Source organism: Hylobates moloch, unplaced genomic scaffold (genome assembly GCF_009828535.3).
Source record: "Hylobates moloch isolate HMO894 unplaced genomic scaffold, HMol_V3 SCAFFOLD_8, whole genome shotgun sequence".
In the NCBI taxonomy this organism is placed as follows: Eukaryota; Metazoa; Chordata; class Mammalia; order Primates; family Hylobatidae; genus Hylobates; species Hylobates moloch.
In genome coordinates, this window is record NW_026652283.1 from 45,144,246 (window position 1) to 45,162,721 (window position 18,476).

The following is an 18,476-nucleotide window of genomic DNA, read 5'->3' on the forward strand; positions in this document are numbered from 1 at the left end:
GTTTAAAAAATAATAGAGACAAGGTCTCATTATGTTGCCCAGGCAGGTCTCCAACTCCCAGGCTCAAGCAGTTCTCTCACCGTGGCCTCCCAAAGTGCTGGGATTATGCTTAGCCAGAACTAACAGTATCTTGAATAACAGTTATAAAACATTTTTATTTTTTTAATTAGTTAACTTTTTGTTTTGTTTGATCTTGTTTAGTAGTTTTTATGAACCTATTAGTTTTTATTAGAGTTTTAATAATTTTTATTTAGTCGATTGTTTTTAAAGTTATCAGAAATTTGTGTCTAAGAATATTTGCTAGAGGCCTTTTTAGTGAAAAGTAATTTTATATTATAGCTGATGGCAAATGTTTTTAGGGAAGAATTTAAAATAATATCTGTGGATTAAACAAAGTCTTAGAATAGCCATAGTTAAAATTTGATGAGAGTTTTTTTGCCCAAAACCATACAATTGCAGGGAAATTAAACAACCTGCTCCTGAATGATTTTTGGGTAAACAATGAAATTATGGCAGAAATCAAGAAGTTCTTTGAAACTAATGAGAACAAAGATACAACAAAGCAGAATTTCTGGGACACAGCTAAAGCAATGTTAAAAGGAAAGCTTACAGTTCTAAATGCCAATAAAGATCTCAAATTAACAACCTAACATCACACACAGAGGAACTAGAAAAATAGGAGTAAACCAACCCCAAAGCCAGCAGAAGACAAGAAATAACCAAAATCAGAGCTGAACTGAATGAAATTGAGATGCAAAAAAAACCAATTAATCCAGAAGTTTATTTGAAAGAATACTAAGATTAATAGACCATGAGCTAGACTAATAGAGAGAAAAAGAGAGAAGACCCAAATAAACACAATCAGAAATGACAAAGGGGACATCGCTACTGACCCCACAAAAATACAAAAAACTCTCAGACACTATTATGAACACCTCTATTCACACAAACTAGAAAACTTACAAGAAATAAAAAAAAATTCCTGGAAACATACAACCTCCCAGGATTAAACTAGGAAGAAACAGAAACCCTGAACATGCCAGTAATGAGTTCTGAAATTAAATCAAGTAATAAAAAGCCTACCAAGTGGAAAAAGCCCAGGACCAGATGTATTCATAGCTGAATTCTACTCGATGTATAAAGAAGAACTGGTACCATTCCTACCAAAACTTTCCCAAAAAATTGAGGAGACAGGACTTCTCCCTAACTCGTTCTATGAGACCAACATCATTCTTTTTTTTTTTTTTTTTTTTTTTTTTTTTGAAAGAGTTTTGCTCTTGTTGCCCAGGCTGGAGTGTGATGGCACAATCTTGGCTCATTGTAACCTCCGCCTCCTGGGTTCAAGCAATTCTCCTGCATCAGCCTCCTGAGTAACTGGGATTACAGGTGTGCAACATCACACCTGGTTAATTTTTGTATTTTTACAGAGTTGGGGGTTTCACAATGTTGGTCAGGCTGGTCTCAGACTCCTGACCTCAGGTGATCCACCCACCTTGCTCTCCCAAAGTACTAGGATTACAGGCATGAACCACTGCACCTGGCCACTTGTAGTAATTTTATTAAGTATAAATTAATATTTTAAGAAAATCTTATTGTTTTAACATAGGGGACCAATTTTTTTGTTTTGTATTAATGTAGTTTAGCATTAAAGTTTAATTTTTAGAAATATAATTTTTTAATTAGTCAACTTGATTATGCACAAAACTTTTAAAATAAAATTTTAAAATGAAGCTTATTATGACTTTTTTAGATCATTGATGACATGTTTGGACTTTTTGTCTTGATTTATTTATGGTTGACCGTTGAGCAACAGAAGTTCAAACTGTGCAAATCTACTTACGTATTCATTTTTTTCAACCAAACATGGATCAAAACTACAGTATTAATGGGATATGAAACCCTTGTATATGGAGAGCCAACTTATTGTATATGCAGGTTCTGCAGGGCAGACTGGGGGACTTGAGTATGCATCGATTTTGGTACACTTGGGGGTCCTAGAACCAATCCCCCTGTGTATACCAAGGGATGGCTGTGTGTGTGTGTGTGTGTGTATACATATACATATATAGATATATAGATTTTTTTTGAGATGGAGTCTCACTGTTACCCAGATGGTGCTATCTCCGCTCACTGCAACCTCCACCTCCTGGGTTCAAGCAATTCTCCTGCCTCAGCCTCCCGAGTAGCTGGGATTACAGGCGCCTGCCCCCACGCCTGGCTAATTTTTGTATTTTTAGTAGAGACGGGGTTTCACCATGCTGACCAGGCTGTTCTCGAGCTCCCGACCTCAGGTGATCCTGAGGCCTGCCTCGGCCTCCCAAAGTGCTGGGATTACAGGTGTGAGCCACGGTGCCCGGTCTTTTTTTTTTTTTTTCAGACAGAGTTTTGGTCTTGTTGCCCAGGCTGGAGTGCAGTGGCGTGATGATCTTGGCTCATCACAACCTCTGTCTCTCGGGTTCAAGGGATTCTCCTGCCTCAGCCTCTTGAGTAGCTGGGATTACAGGCACCCACCACCACGCTCAGATAATTTTTTGTATTTTTAGTAGAGATGGGGTTTCACCACGTTGGCCAGGCTGGTCTCGAACACCTGGCCTCAAGTGATTTGCCCACCTCAGCCTCCCAAAGTGCTGGGATTACAGGCGTGAGCCACCGCGCCTGGCCAACTGTATATATATTTTTAAATAACTAGTTACTTTATTTTAGGACAAAATATAGTGTATACAATTTTTTTTCCCTTTTTACTCAGAGACAGGGTTTCACTCTATTGCTCAGGCTGGAGTGCAGTGGCATAATCATAGCTCATTGCAGCCTCAACACACTGGGCTCAAATGATCCTCCTGCCTCAGCCTCCTGTGTGTCTAGGACTACAGGTGTGCCCCTGTAACTTATTTTTTATTTTTTAGGAAGGCAGGGTCTTGCTCTGTTGCCTGGGTTGGTCTTGATCTTTTGGCCTCAAGTGATCCTCCTGTCAGCCTCCCAAGGTGCTGGGATTACAAGCATGAGCCACCATGTCAGGCTGAGTTTTTTTAATATAAAATATTTTTAACCTTTTTAAATTAAAAATATATTTTCAAAAATACGTATTTTTTCATATTTATAACTTTTAATATATATTTTCCATTTATTGTTTTTTAATTTTGCTTCCTACTTTGAAATAACCATTAAGTTAGATTAAAAACATTTTTTAAAATAAAGAGCATATTTTAAAAGCCTTTTTATAATTTTTAAATTAAAAACATTTTATTTGGAAATAAGCTATATATTTAATGAGTACTTATTATTTAGTTTAACATAAGGAATTACTTTCTTCCTCCACTGACGTTAATTTGAATGTTGGCAGTTTCCAAGGAGGAAGTTGAGGGTTTTGGTGAAGATTGTCATCCATCTCCAACGCTAAGCCTAAAATAACTATTTAGGAGAGCATCGCAAAAGGAACGCAGGTTGGAGAGATGTCCCAAATGTTCTTGTAACTGAACTTTAGGAAAGTGCACTTTATGCAGAGGTGCAAGGAAACCAAACACATGGGTAATCAAAGTAGAACGCGTATCTCCAAGGAAAAGCTGAGATATTCACAATCTATCTGCCAGAAGATTTAGGCACTTCTTAGCATCTCTATATCCATGATTCCACTTCTCACAGGCGGTAAAGGAGAGGCTCTCCTCTGGTCAGGATAATCCGATCAGTGCTGTTACAGACATTTTTCCACGCAGGATCAAACCCAAGGGAAAAGGAATCTATGAAGCAAACCAACACCACGGCTTTGTCACAGTAGAGTAATTGTGGCTTTCAATCCAGAATGTGTGAAGCGCTAGAGGAGGCAGCTTCTACTCAAGGAGAGCATTGAAAGCCAGTGTGTCTGCCCTTTGTTTGGCTGGAAATTCATAATAAACATTATATTTCTGTTTTCCTTAAAAGTTTAATATTTTTACCAGCTTAGAAACAATGTTGTCTTCAGTTGTCAAAATTGATATATCTTCCCTTGAACCTGTCCAGTGGGGCTATCTATGACATCAACTTTCTTTTCTTTCTTTCTTTTTCTTTTTTTTTTTTTTTTGAGGCAGGGTCTCTCTCTGTCACACAGGCTGAAGTGCAGTGTCACAATCTCTGCTCACTGCAACCTCCGCCTCCTGGGCTCAATGGATCCTCCCACTTCAGCCTCCAGAATAGCTGGGACCACCGGCATGCACCATCACACCTGGCAATTTTTTTGTATTTTTAGTAGAGATGGGGTTTTGCCATGTTGCCCAAGCTAGTTTCAAACTCTTGAGCTCAAGCGATCCGCCGTCTGGGCTTCCCAAAGTGCTAGGAGCCACAACGCCTGGCCCGACATTAACTTTCAAGCATGCAACAGATAATTTGGCATAAGCCATCACCACCACATACTCGCTGTGTACCAGTAGGAGCCCCAGCCGCCTCCCAGCCACTGAGCTCCAAGGAGCCACCATCTTGACAGGGCTGATGGTTGCTGCTCTTAAGTCTCTTTTAATCAATACAATAGCTTTTTGTTGTTGTTGTTCGTTGTGTCATTTAGTTTTAGTTTTATGCCATTTATTTATTGAAGAAACTGGGTAATTTGTCATGTGTGATTTCCCACATCCTGGATTTGAATTTGTAACCTTGGAATGTCATTTAATATATTTCTCTATCCTCCATGTAAACTGATACTATATTTCTCAGAGTTCTCCAAAGAAACAGAACCAATAGAATATATAGAAATATAAGAGGCAATTTATTATGGGAATTGGCTCATGTGATTATGGAGGACAAAAAGTCCCACAGTATGTCATCTGCAAGCTGGAGAACCAGGAACGCTGGTGGGTGGTAATTCAGTTTCAGTGTAAATGTCAGAGAACCGGGAGTGGGGAGGAAGGGGGAATGGGGGAGGATGAGTGTCACATATCACACACATTTGTTTTTCTTATAAATTATAGCAACACAAATGGACTAAAACACACTGAAGATCTTGGTTCCTAGTGGCATTTGCTTTATCCCATTATATAAATATAATAGTTTTGAAATACCAATACCAGTATTATTACCAGCAATAAGTCTACTGAATACTGCTTAAGATTTATTTATATTTGTTTTGTTCAGATATCTCACTATATATTGTACAGCCTGCATACACTGTCCCACTATATGCTGTACACAATTATACTGTTTCAAAATGACATGAAAGAATTCTCTGTGTGGTTATGACACAGCTTGATAGACCAATGGGTTTTTATTCAGTTTTTTATAGTGATTACTTTTTTGTAAAATTTATTTTTAATTTTGTATATATTTTTATCAAAACTATAAAACAAGGCACATCAGAAAGTTATAGCTTCCATCCTTATCCTTTTTCCAACAGGTAATTATTTCTATTAGTTTTTTGTTTTTTTTTTGAGACGGAGTCTCGCTCTGTCACCCAGGCTGGAGTGCAGTGGCGCGATCTCGGCTCACTGCAAGCTCCACCTCCCAGGTTCACGCCATTCTCCTGCCTCAGCCTCTCCGAGTAGCTGGCACTACAGGCCCCCGCCACCTTTAAATTTTGAAAATGGAAGCAAATGTATATGCATATACTTTTATTTTTATTCCATTCATACACAAAAAAATGCAATACTATAATACTCTTCTGTATGTTACTTTTTCTCATTTTCATTCTCTAACAATTTATAGAGATGTTCTTTTTTTTTTTTTTTTTTTGAGATGGAGTCTCGCTCTGTTGCCTAGGCTGGAGTGCAATGGCGCGATCTCTACTCACTGCAACCTCCGCCTCCCAGTCTCAAGCAATTCTCCTGCCTCAGCTTCCCAAGTAGCTGGGATTACAGGCACCCATCGCCAGGCCCACCTAATGTTTGTATTTTTAGTAGAGATGGGGTTTCACTATGTTGGCCAGGCTGGTCTCGAACTCCTGACCTCAAATGATCCACCCACTTCGGCCTCCCAAACTGCTGGGATTACAGGTGTGAGCCACCATGCCTGGCCTTATAAAGATACTCTTTTTTTTTGTTTTTGTTTTTACAGCTGAATAGTAGTTCAGTGTTTGTATGTACCATTCATTGTCTATTCACCTGTTCTCTGCAGACAGAGATGTGAGCTGCTTATGGTCTTTCATGATTACAAAATGTGCTGTAATAGCCTTGAGCAGTCATCATTTTGTGGTTTTGGCATTGTATTCTCAGATGTAGATACTTGGAAGAAGGGTTGCTTGGGCAGAGTAAATACATATGTAATGTTGCTAGATGTTGTCAAATCCCCTGCATAGTTGTACCATTTATATCTCCATCAACAATACAGGAAAGCACCTATTTCTCCACCGTCTCACCAACTCAGAGTGTCAAGTTAGGGATTTTTGCAAAACTGATAGATGAGCAATGGTATCTCTGTTTAGTTTTAATGTGCATCTCTCTTATTATTTCTCTTAATATGAGCAAAGTGAACATCTTTTCATATATTTAAGAGCCATTTTCATTTGTTTTTCTGTAATTTCCCCATTTTTCTAATGGGTTGTCAGAATAGGATTTTACATATTAGGGATGTTGGTATTTTGTGATATAAGTTACAAGTATTTGGTCTCAATTGTTTATTTAACTTTTGACTTTCCATACAGTATTTTGCGCATACAATTTTAAGAATATTTAGGTAGACAAAGTTACCCATTTTTCCTTTATTAAATCTGAATATGGAATCACAGTTAGGAAAGTCCTCATCATTTCCAGATGGTGAAAAAATTAACCTATAGTTTTCTCTAATTTTTAAATTATATATATTTTTTGACAATGAATACCTAAGAAGTTTTTCTCTAACATTTTATGACTTTATTATTTTTATGTTTAGATATTAACTGATTTGGAATTTATCCTAATATAAAGAATGAGGAATTAATCCAATTTTATCTTTATCCACACGATTATCAGTCATCCCAACACCATTTGTGTTAGGTCATTCTTGCATAGCTATAAAGCAATATCTGAGACTGTGTAATTTATTCTCATTTTTATTATTTTTGAGATGGGGTCTTGCTCTGTCACCCAGGCTGGAGTGCAGTGGCACGATCTTGGCTCACTGCAACCTCTGCCTCCTGGGCTCAAGCAAATCCTCCCACCTCAGCCTCCCGAGTAGCTGGGATTACAGGCACCCACCACCACACCCAGATAATTTTTGTATTATGTATTAGAGACGGGGTTTCACCATGTTGCCCAGGCTGGTCCCAGACTCCTGAGCTTAAGTGATCCACCTGCCTCAGCTTCCCAAAGTGCTGGAATTACAGGCGTGAGCCATGGCGCCTGGCCTCTCATCTGCTGGTTTCTGATGGTTTTTTCACTTCATCCCACGGAGACCAGAAAATAAGTCCTGCCGGTCTCCTCCATTGTAGTGTTAGTCAAACTGTGGTTACAGACTGGCGCCAGTCCATGAACTGTGGCTACGAGATGCAACAAGGTAGATGCTTGCTCCAGAATATAAATCAATGTATTATTTCTTTCACAGAGAAAATCATGCTTTTTTTAAAAAAAGGCAGCAGAGTCTAAATGTGTGCTCAGTGACACAGGAGAATGGCTACTTTGAGTAGCACTGACCTAAACATCACAGTCAATATGGAAACTTACAAATACATATAAAACTCGGAATTTCAATATGGGAAAATATACTTTTTGAAGTGCACATGGAATATGCATAAAAGTAGATATTTTAGGCCAAAAGATAAAAACCTCAAATACAAGTAACACATATAGCATTTTCTGACTACAATGCAATAAATTGATAATTGATAATAATAACAAAGTTTCTTCCACTGGGAAGTTTTAAAAAATGCACATATTTTAAAATAATTCCCATAAAAAATGGAAAATAAAAAGTTTAGAATTCTTGAAAATGATAAGCCGGGAGCAGTGGCTCACGCCTGTAATCCCAGCACTTTGGGAGGCTGAGGCGGGTGAATCACCCAAGGTCGAGAGTTCAAGACCAACCTGACAAACATGGTGAAACCCCGTCTCTACTAAAAATACAAAAATTAGCCATGCGTGGTGGCCGGCACCTGTAGTCCCAGCTACATGGGAGGCTGAGGCAGAGAATTGCTTGAACCTGGGAGGCAGAGGTTGCAGTGAGCTGAGATCATGCCACTGCACTCCAGCCTAGGCGACAGAGTAAGACTCCGTCTCAAAAAAAAAAAAAAAAGAAAAAAAAAGAAAGAAAATGATACTACTGGCTGGGCACAGTGGCTCACACCTGTAATCCCAGCACTTTGGGAGGCTGAGGCAGTCAGATCACGTGAGGTCAGGAGTTCAAGACCATCCTGGCCGACACTGTGAAACTCCGTCTCTACTAAAAGTACAAAAATTAGCCGGGCGTGGTGGCAGGCGCCTGTAATCCCAGCTACTCGGGAGGCTGAGGCAGGAGAATTGCTTGAACCAGGGAGTCAAAGGTTGCAATGAGCTGAGACCACGCTACTGCACTGCAGCCTGGCGACACAGCAAGACTCTGTTTGTTTGTTTGTTTTTTTAAAAAAGAAAATTCTACTGACAATGAAAGCATCACATATGAATAGTTACAGAAAAAGCAGTTATGAGAGGAAAATTCATAGTATTAACTACCTATGTCAATGAAAATGAAAGTAAATAAATGAAACACCAAAGTCACAAAGAAAAAGATCAAAGAAAGGAATTAATACAATAAGAGTAAAAATTGGTGAATTAAAAAATAGAAACAGAGTAAAAGTAATACCTAAATAAAAAGAATTATTTGAAAACACCAACTATTACATAATTTTTTTGGGGGGGGTGGATGGAGTCTCACTGTCACCCAGCCTGGAGTGCAGTGGCGTGATCCCAGCTCACTGCAACCTCTGCCTCCCAGGTTCAAGTGATTCTTCTGCCTCAGCCTCCCAAGTAGCTGGGATTACAGGTGCTCACCACCACGCCCAGCTAATTTTTGTATTTTTAGTAGAAACGAGGTTTCACCATGTTGGCCAGGCTGTTCTCAAACTCCTGACCTCAGGTGATCTGACTGCCTCAGCCTCCCAAAGTGCTGGGATTACAGGTGTGAGCCCCTGTGCCTGGCCTAGAAAATTTTTTTTAAAAAAGAATTTTGTGGTTAGTTGAGAAGAATCAATGGTTGATGAACAGAAGCAGAAGGGTAAAATGGTTGAACAAGCAAGACAGCACAAACGTACCAGGGAAACATGGCTATCCGCCAAACGGAGCCTACTAATTCATATAAGTCGATGCAAATAAATTTGAAAATCTAGATGCAATAGATACTTTTCTAGAAAAATATAATTTATCAAAATTGATCCCAGTAGAGACATAAAGTTTAAACAGACAGTTGTCTGTAGAAATACACATTTATAAACAGAAACCCAACAAAAAAGCCCCAATTCCAAATGCCCTAACATACCCCCATCTCTACCAGTACTTGTCTTCATCTGGCTGTTTGTGTCCTTTATCATAAAATGGCAATCATAAATATAGCACTTTCCTGAGTTCTATAAGTTGTTCTTAATGCATTGTCAACCTGAGGGGGTTGCAGAAAGTCCCAGATTTGAAGCCAGCTGGACTGAAGTGCAGGTGGCTTGGGGATACCCAGCACTTGTAAGTGGCTTCAGAAATGGAAGCAGTCTTGTGGGACTAAGCCCCTTAACCTGTGCGGTCTGTGCTAATTGCGGATAGTTAGTGTCAGAATTAAATTGAATTCTAGGACCCCAAGTTGGTGTCAGATACTTGGTGTTGAAATGTACTGCCAAAATCAGAAACAAGATACGTATGCCCACTATTTTAATACAAGAGAAAGAAATTAGAGGGATAAAAATTGGAAAAGAAAATCACATTAATGTACAGATGATATATTTCTGGGAAACTTACTATCGTCAATGGAAAACTTCTATGAACAGTAAAAGTGTTTTGTAAGTAGCAAGATATAAAATTAACAAACAGAAGTAAGAAGTCTTTATATATACACATTAACTACTTGAAAAAAATAATGGAAGAGATCCCAAACTCCATTGACAATAGCAAAAACAAACAAAACCAAATACAATCCCAAGTTTAACAAGAATTATGCAAAACGACACAAGGAGATCTAAACAAGACTCTTATGGGGCTGGGTGTGGTGGCTCACGCCTGTAATCCCAGCACTTTGGGAGGCTGAGGCGGGCGGATCACTTGAGGCCAGGAGTTTGAGACCAGCCTGGCCAACATGGGAAACCCCACCTCTACTAAAAATACAAAATTAGCCAGGCATAGTGGTGCTTGTGCCTATAATCCCAGCTACTTGGGAGATGAGGCAGGAGAATCGCTCCTGCCGAACCCAGGAGGCAGAGGTTGCAGTGAACTGAGATTGTGTCGCTGCACTCCAGCCTAGGTGATGAAGTGAGACTCCATATCAAAACAAACAAACAAACAAACAAACAAATACACAAAAACATCTTATGAGACCAAAAGTAGACTTGAACTAATGGAAAAACACACCATGTTCTTGATTAGAAGATTTAATATCAGGGCCGGGCGCGGTGGCTCACGCCTGTAATCCCAGCACTTTGGGAGGCTGAGGCGGGTGGATCACGAGGTCAGGAGTTCGAGACCAGCCTGGCTAACATGGTGAAACCCCGTCTCTACTAAACAAAATACAAAAAATTAGCTGGGCGTGGTGGCGGGCACCTGTAGTCCCAGCTACTCCGGAGGCTGAGGCAGGAGAATGGCGTAAACCCAGGAGGTGGAGCTTGCAGTGAGCCAAGATTGCGCCACTGCACTCCAGCCTGGGCGAGAGAGTGAGACTCCATCTCAAAAAAAAAAAAAAAAAAAAGAAGAAGATTTAATATCAGAAAGATACCAATCCAATTCAAAGTTAAAATTTATAAACTAAATGTGATTTCCATTTAAAAATCTGCAGTTTTTAAAATTTTCTGGAACCAGAGAAATTGATTATAAAATTCTTTTGGAAAATAAATAGGGCCCAAGTGCAGGGTGACTCATGCCTGTAATCCCTGCTCTTTGAGAGGCCAAGGAGGGTGGATTGCTTGAGCCCAGGAGTTCAAGACCAGCCTAGGCAAAAGGGCACAACCCCATCGCCACCAAAAATACAAAAAATTAGCCAGGTATGGTGGCGTGTGCCTGTATTCCCAGCTACTCGGGAGGCTGAGGCAGGCGAATCGCTTGAACCTGGGAGGTGGAGGCTGCAGTGAGCCCCGATCGCACCACTGTACTCCAGCCTGGGTGACAGAGTGAGACCCTGTCTCAAAAAAAAGGAGAAAGAAACAAGCAGGTGAGGACTAAAACGATCCCTAGCTGCCCTCATTTCTCATTAGCATAAGACATTCATACTAGTGCCATGACAGCTTATAAATGCCATGGAAATGACCTGGAAGTTACCGCCCCTTTCCTAGAAAGTTCTAAATAACTTGCTCCTCAATTGGCATTAGTCCACCCTTAATTTGCATGTAATCAAAAGTGGGTATAAGTGAGTATAAATACAATTGCCAACAACCCATAAGTTGCTGACTTTGGGCACACTGCCTATGAATTAGCTTTGCTCTCAGAGGAGCAGTACCATTCAATAAAAAATTGCTGTCTTAAGACTACATTCTTGTCCTTGAATTATTTTCCTGGGGAAAGCCGAGAATCCTCCTGGGCTAAGCACCAATTTTGGGGCTCGCCTATACTGCATCAAAGAGATTTGATTTTCTAAATTCTTATTCACTTTTTTGTCCACTTGATTTGTCTTGGAATGAGTGTGTATTAAAATTTTCTCTTGCTAACGTGTTTCTACTTTGTCTATAGCTCTTGTAGTTTTTACTTTATGAAAGTTCATTGTTGTGTTGAGTATATATATACATTATATATGTGTAATACACATATATATGTAGTATCTCCATTGCTAATTTATCCATTAACATTATGAAAAGGTCCTCCTGGCCAAGCAGGGTGGCTCATGCCTATAATCCCAGCACTTTGGGATGCTAAGGGGGGCGGATCACCTGAGGTCAGGAGTTCGAGACCATCTTTACTAAAAATACCAACAATTAGCTGGGTGTAGTGGCAGGCACCTGTAATCTCAGGAGGCTGAGACAGGGGAATCACTTGAACCTTGCACTCCAGCCTGGGCAACAAAAGCGAAACTCTGTCTCAAAAAAGAAAAAAAAAAGTCCTCCTTTTTCTTTTTAATGCCCTTTGGTCACAATTCTATATTGACAGGTATCAACATCATAACCTCTGCCTGTATTTTACATTTTGCCTAGTATGTGTTTGTCCTTCCTGTTATTTTTAAATGTTCTTAATTTCTTTGTTTTAGGTGTATCTTGTACATAGCATAGAGCTAGACTTTGCTTTGACAACTTGAAAATACTCTCATATAATATATGAGTTAGTCTCGTTTATAGTATAGATACAAATCAATCCATGTGCTTGTTTTTTCAGTCATGGCGTATTTTACTATATGGTCATCTATCTTCTCTCTCTCATTCTCTAGCTCTTAAAAAAATATTGCTCTTGGGATTTAGGGAGTTTAATATTTTGTTCTGTTACCTTTAAAATAATACATTTGCAGGCCGGGCACAGTGGCTCATGCCTGTAATCCCAGCACTTTGGGAGGCTGAGGTGGGTGGATCACTGGAGGTCAAGAGTTCCAGACCAGCCTGGCCAACATGGTGAAACCCCGTCTCTACAAAAATACAAAAATTAGCTGGGCATGATGATGGGTGCCTGTAATCCCAGGTACTCTGGAGGCTGAGGCAGGAGAATCACTTGAGCTTGGGAGGCAGAGTTTGCAGTGAGCCAAGATCGAGCCATTGCACTCCAGCCTGGGCAACACAGCAATTCTCCATCTCAAAAAATAAATTAATTAATTAATTAAATAAAATAATACATTTGCAAAATACCATTTTCCATCTTCTTAAAGATAATGGTCTGTTGGTTCCCTGCTTTGAGAAATATTAAAATTCTTAACTTGTTACAACTTCCTCATCTTCCCTTCCCTCTCCCTGACATCCACGTCAAGTAATATATAATTACTTCCTCTTTATAACCACAAAGCAGTTGATGAGTTTATCCTATTTTTCATATATTCTCCCTTCTTCCCTCTCTCTTTTTTTTTTTTTCTCAGAAACAGGGTCTCACTCTGTTGCCCAAGCTAGAGTGTAGTGGCAGAATCATAGCTCACTGCAGCCTTGAACTCCTGGGCTGAAACAATCCTCCTGCCTCAGTCTCCCAAGTAGCTGGGACTACAGGTGTGTGCCACCACATTTAACTATTTTTTTAAATATACATTTATTTTTGTAGAGATGGAGTCTTGCTATGTTGCCCAGGCTGTTTTTGAATTCCTAGCCTCCAGTGATCCTCCCACCTCGGCCTTCCAAACTGCTGGGATTACAGGCGTGAGCTACTGCGCCCGGCCTTCCCCCATTTGTCATGGTTGCACTTTATCTACATTGTCAGCACATATAACAATTATATACCATTCTGTCACCTTTCTCCTCAATATTTACTTTTAGTTTTACAATGAAATATATTCAATATTTACCACTAATCCTCAGTTTGAAGCGTATCCATGTTTTTCTTGATGTCTGAAGTTTGTTCTCTAGTAGATTCCTCAGAAATAATCTCACGGGAACAATAGTTCCTGAGTTCTTACACGTTCATAATAGTTTATCTATGGCCTTTGTACTGTATGGTCAGCTCAGCTGGATAAAAATGCATAGCTTACATTTTCTTGAATATTTTAAGCATGTCACCTTATTGTCTCCTGGCATAAAGTGTTTCCACTGAAAACTCTGAGGAAAATCTCATTTTTTTTTTTTTTTTTCTGAGACGGTGTCTCGCTCTGTCGCCCAGGCTGGAGTGCAGTGGTGCTATCTTGGCTCACTGAAACCTCAGCCTCCCAGGTTCAAGCGATTCTCCTGCCTCAGCCTCCTGAGTAGCTGGGATTACAGCTGCCCCCCACGATACCCAGCTAATTTTTTGTATTTTTAGTAGAGACGGGTTTTTACCATGTTGGCCAGGCTGGTCTCGAACTCCTGACCTCAAGTGATCCACCCACCTTGGCCTCCCAAAGTGTTGGGATTACAGGCATGAGCCACTGGGATGGGCCCTGTTTCCTTTCTTTTTTCTCCTTTCCATCCTCTATTTACTGTAATTTTTAGTGCTATTTATTATTCTCTCTTTTGTTCCTTCCAGTTTAGTCTTTATTTCTGAAACATTTTTCTGTTATTTCTAACTCTTTTCTAAGCTCTGTTTTCTCTTTATGTCTTATTGCCTACCCACTCTATTTCTGAGTGAGCTTTAAACTGTTCAGTTTGTATCACTCTTTCATAGCTTCTATTATTTTCTTAATTTCTTTTGTTCATTTAAAAATATTACATTACAGGCCGGGTGCAGAGGCTCGCGCCTGTAATCCCAGCATTTTGGGAGGCCGAGGCAGGGTGACTGCTCGAGGCCAGGAGTTTGAGACCAGCCTGGACAACATATCGTCCTGTCTGTACCAAAAATTTCTAAAAAATCAGCCAGTCGTGGTGGTGCATGCCTGTGGTCCCAACTACTTAGGAAGTTGAGGTGAGAGGATCCCTTGAGCCCTGGAGGCCAAGGCTGCCATGAGCTGTGATTGTGCCACTGCACTTCCAGCCTGGGTGACAGAGCAAGACTCTGCCTTTAAACAAAATTACATTACAGTCTTCTGCTTTGTGGCCATATTTTTTTGGTTGCTTCATTTCTGTAGGCATGTTATTATTGCTATCCTATTTTTTCTTACAATTTCTATGAGGTTTAACCAAAATATTTTTCTGTTGCTCATGTTTAAGTGAGATTGGTTTCCCTGTGCTTTCAGGAGAATGTTCCCGTATTGGAGTTGCGTTGGGCCAGGATAACTTCCCCAGCTTCATGGTGCTACAGATCCCTTTTCTGTTGTTACCTTGAAGTCTTAAGAAATATGTTTGATCAGGTGGCTCATGCCTGTAATCCCAGAACTTTGGGAGGCTGAGGCGGGCAGATCACCTGAGATCAGGAGTTCGAAACCAGTCTGGCCAACATGGTGAAACCCCGTTTCTATTAAAAACAAAAAAATTAGCCAGGTGTGGTGGCACGCGCCTGTAATCCCAGCTACTCAGGAGGCTGAGGCAGGAGATTCGCTTGAACCCAGGAGACAGAGGTTGCAGTGAGCCAAGATCATGCCACTGCACTCCAGCCTGGGGCATGGAGCGAGACTCCGTCTCAAAAAAAAAAAAAAAAAAAAAAACATTTGCTCAGTGTAACCACCTTGCCAATAGTCTTGGATATGTATCCCTCTTGTTCTGTTTCCAACAGGTATCTACACCTTCTTTCTCCTTCATCTCCAGACTATCTGTCTGGGTCTATTTGTACACTATTCACTTAGATATTCCTCAGTGAGTGAGGGCTTCAGGTTTCTCTCTGGAGATTTTCTGGAGCACCGAGGACCCAGGCCGCCCTGCTTCCCTCAAGCCTTCCAGCACTCCCATTGTACTCACCTGAGAACCAGAACCTGCATAGCTGCCTCCAGCTGTGACTGTTCTGTTTCACCAGCCAAGGTCTCCAGTCTGAGTGGGCGCCTTCCTTTCGCAGGTGAGTACTTGCTGGTGATTTCTAAATTCAGCCTTTGGCTTCTCTGTGCCTCCTCCTTCACTGTTGATGATACTCCACAGGTCCTTCTGCAGTTTGGTTGCACCAGCTCATATTCTAAGGTTTGTGGGGGATATTTTGTCCCCTGGTTTGTTGAAGCAATCACTTGCATCTTTTTTTTTCCTTTTCTTTCCTCGTTACTTTGCTTGGGGGGTTCTATGCCACATAGATCTCTCTGTCTCCCCAGCAGCTGAAAGCTAAAATTGTTTCACTGAATAGAGTTACCTTACTCAAGAATAGCCTCTTTCTCAGGATTGCTTCACATCTGATGGCTGGTTGACATGGGAAGATAAGGGCCTGGGCTCCTCACCCCATCTGGGGACAATTCTGAAGGGTCAGTCTACCCATGGGATCAACTAAGGCCTTATTGGGACTTCAGTCACTGTCACACTTCCCCCTTTGCCCAGTCATGCTTTTCTCTTTCCCTCCACAGGTGTTGATACTGAGAGTACGCCCTAATAAACTTCCACCATGCTGATCTGTTTCAGAGTCTGCTTCCAAGGAACTCAACTGGTGGCACTCTTCTTTTTTCCTTTTTTTATTTAGAATCTCATCCCCACAACAATTTTCTTTAAAGATCTCAATTGGCTTTATTTGTCATTCTAGAATCAGGTAACATTTCATTTCATAAAATAGAAAAAGTGTTTCTGGTACTCAGTTTCCATGAGGGGATATGGAGGGATACAAACAACTCCCCTATTCTCTCCAGTGTACTCTGGCCTTTCGCTCTAGAATAAGGTGTGTGTGCTCTTGCCTAGAGACGGGAGGAAAACATGTAACTTCAGGTCACCCCCTGCTAGAAAGACCCCCAGACAACTTTGTTTAGAACCCATCTCGGTGTTTTTGTTTGTTTTTAACGAATAAGCTGGCCAGGTGCGGTGGCTCATGCCTGTAATCCCAGCACTTTGGGAGGCTGAGGTGGGAGGATCACTTGAGACCAGGAGTTTGAGACCGGCCTGAGCAACATAGTGAGACTCTGTTTCTATGAAAAAAAAAAAAAAAAAAAATTAAATTAGCTGAGTGTGGTGGTGCACACCTGTAGTCCTAGCTGCTCAGGAGGCTGAGGCAGGAGGATTGCTGGAGCTCGTTCAAAATTGCAATGAGCTATGATAGCCCCACTCCATTCACCCTGGACAACAGAGCTAGACCCTTTCTCAAAAAGAAAAAGAAAAGAAAAAAGAACAAGCCTAGCTCATAGTATACAGAACAAGGTAAGAGTGACAGGATTTCAAAATGTGCCCACAATTTCTGAGTGTGAGAAAGTAATCACAATCTCGTCCCCATTTTTTTGGCAGCTGTTTGTGCCCACAGATTTTTTTTTTTTTTTAAGACGGAGTTTCACTCTTGTTGCCCAGGCTGGAGTGCAATGGCATGATCTCAGCTCACCGCAACCTCCACCTCCTGGGTTCAAGCAATTCTCATACCTCAGCCTCCCGAGTAGCTGGGATTACAGGCGCGTGCCACCATGCCCGGCTAATTTTGTATTTTTAGTAGAGACGAGGTTTCTCCATGTTGGTCAGGCTGGTCTTGAACTCCCAACCTCAGGTGATCCACCCGCCTCAGCCTCCCAAAGTGCTGGGATTACAGGTGTGAGCCACCACACCCGGCCTATGCCCACAGGTTCTTAGCTGCATTTCAGGTACCCGTCTCAGGTCAGACCCCACTGCCACAGAAGCAAAAGCAGCTCTGGGTCTTAGGACTTCTTGGACAATTAAACATTCTTTCCTTCAATCAGAGGACAAGAGCAGCGTGAGTGCTTGACGATGGCTTTGATAGGGAAAAGGAGGAAAGACCCTTTTGATCAGCCTCAGTCTCTGGGTGAAATTTCAATTTCCATCCAATGCGGAATATAAAATCAAAGTAGTCTTGTTGATAGAGAGGACACATGGCAAACCCTGGAAAAGTTGCTATTATATGAAGCTTTTATTCCCCTTGTCAAATCCTCTGTTCCATTTTTACATAAAACAGTTTTGAGGGATGGTGATGGTCCCTGCATTGTTTTTGTCTTTAATGGCAATGTCTTTAATATTTAGCCACTTAATAGGTTTGCTCTTAGTGTCTGAAAACAAAACCACACACACAAAACTCTTTATCATGATTAGGAAATGTCCTTTATCTCCTGTTTTACTTAAGTGTTTTTACTAGAAATGGTTCTTGAATTATCACTACTGCCATAAAATATAATTGTGTGGTTTTCATTTTTTTTTTTTTTTTTTGAGACAGGGCCTGGCTCTGTCACCCAGGCTGGAGAGAATAATGACACAATCTCAGCTCACTGCAGCCTCTGTCTCCTGGGCTCAAGTCATCCTCCCGTCTCCACCTCCCAATTAGCTGGGACTACAGGTGTATACCACCATGCCTGACTAATTTTTGTATTTTTTGTAGAGATGGATTTTCATCATGTTGCCCAGGCTGGTCTTGAACTCCTGGGCTCAGGAACTCCTCCCACCTCGGCTTCCCAAAGTGCTGGGATTAGAAGTGTGACCTACCGCACCCGGCCTGTGGTTTTCAATTTTATTTTATCGATGTGATTAATTAAATTGTTGGGTTTCCTAATGTTGAACTATTCCCAAGGGCTTCAAATAAATTCTGTTTTCAGGTTTATTCTTAGGTGCTTAATAGTTTTTGTTGCTATAGTGAATGGGATCTTACTTTCGATTACATTTTCTAATTGGTTATTGCTGTTATATAGGAAAGCTATTGATTTTGTACATTGATCTTGTATGTGGTCACCTTGCTGAATCCTCTTATTAGTTCTAATGGTTTGTCAATTGATTTTTTTAGGTTTTTCTATATAAGCAATAGTGTCATCTGCAAATAATCACAATTTGCCTCTTCTTTTCTAATGTTTATGCTTCTTAGTGTCTTCTTTCT

The 18,476-nt window shown here is 40.7% G+C and overlaps 1 protein-coding gene and 1 pseudogene across 3 annotated transcripts in view; one reads left to right on the top strand and one right to left on the bottom strand.

Moving 5' to 3' along the window:
- Window positions 1-18,476, top strand: part of DMAP1 (DNA methyltransferase 1 associated protein 1) — a 56,768-nt gene that overhangs the window by 21,813 nt on the left and 16,479 nt on the right. The window contains exon 1 of one of the 3 annotated variants that reach the window (XM_058443383.1): window positions 15,530-15,545. The exons of the other annotated variants lie outside the window; for them this stretch is intronic. The gene's annotated coding sequence lies outside the window, so the exon portion shown is untranslated. Of the gene's footprint in view, window positions 1-15,529; window positions 15,546-18,476 lie in introns of those variants that run through there. 3 annotated transcript variants of the gene reach the window in all.
- LOC116472428 (metaxin-3-like) lies at window positions 3,287-4,445 on the bottom strand (annotated as a pseudogene).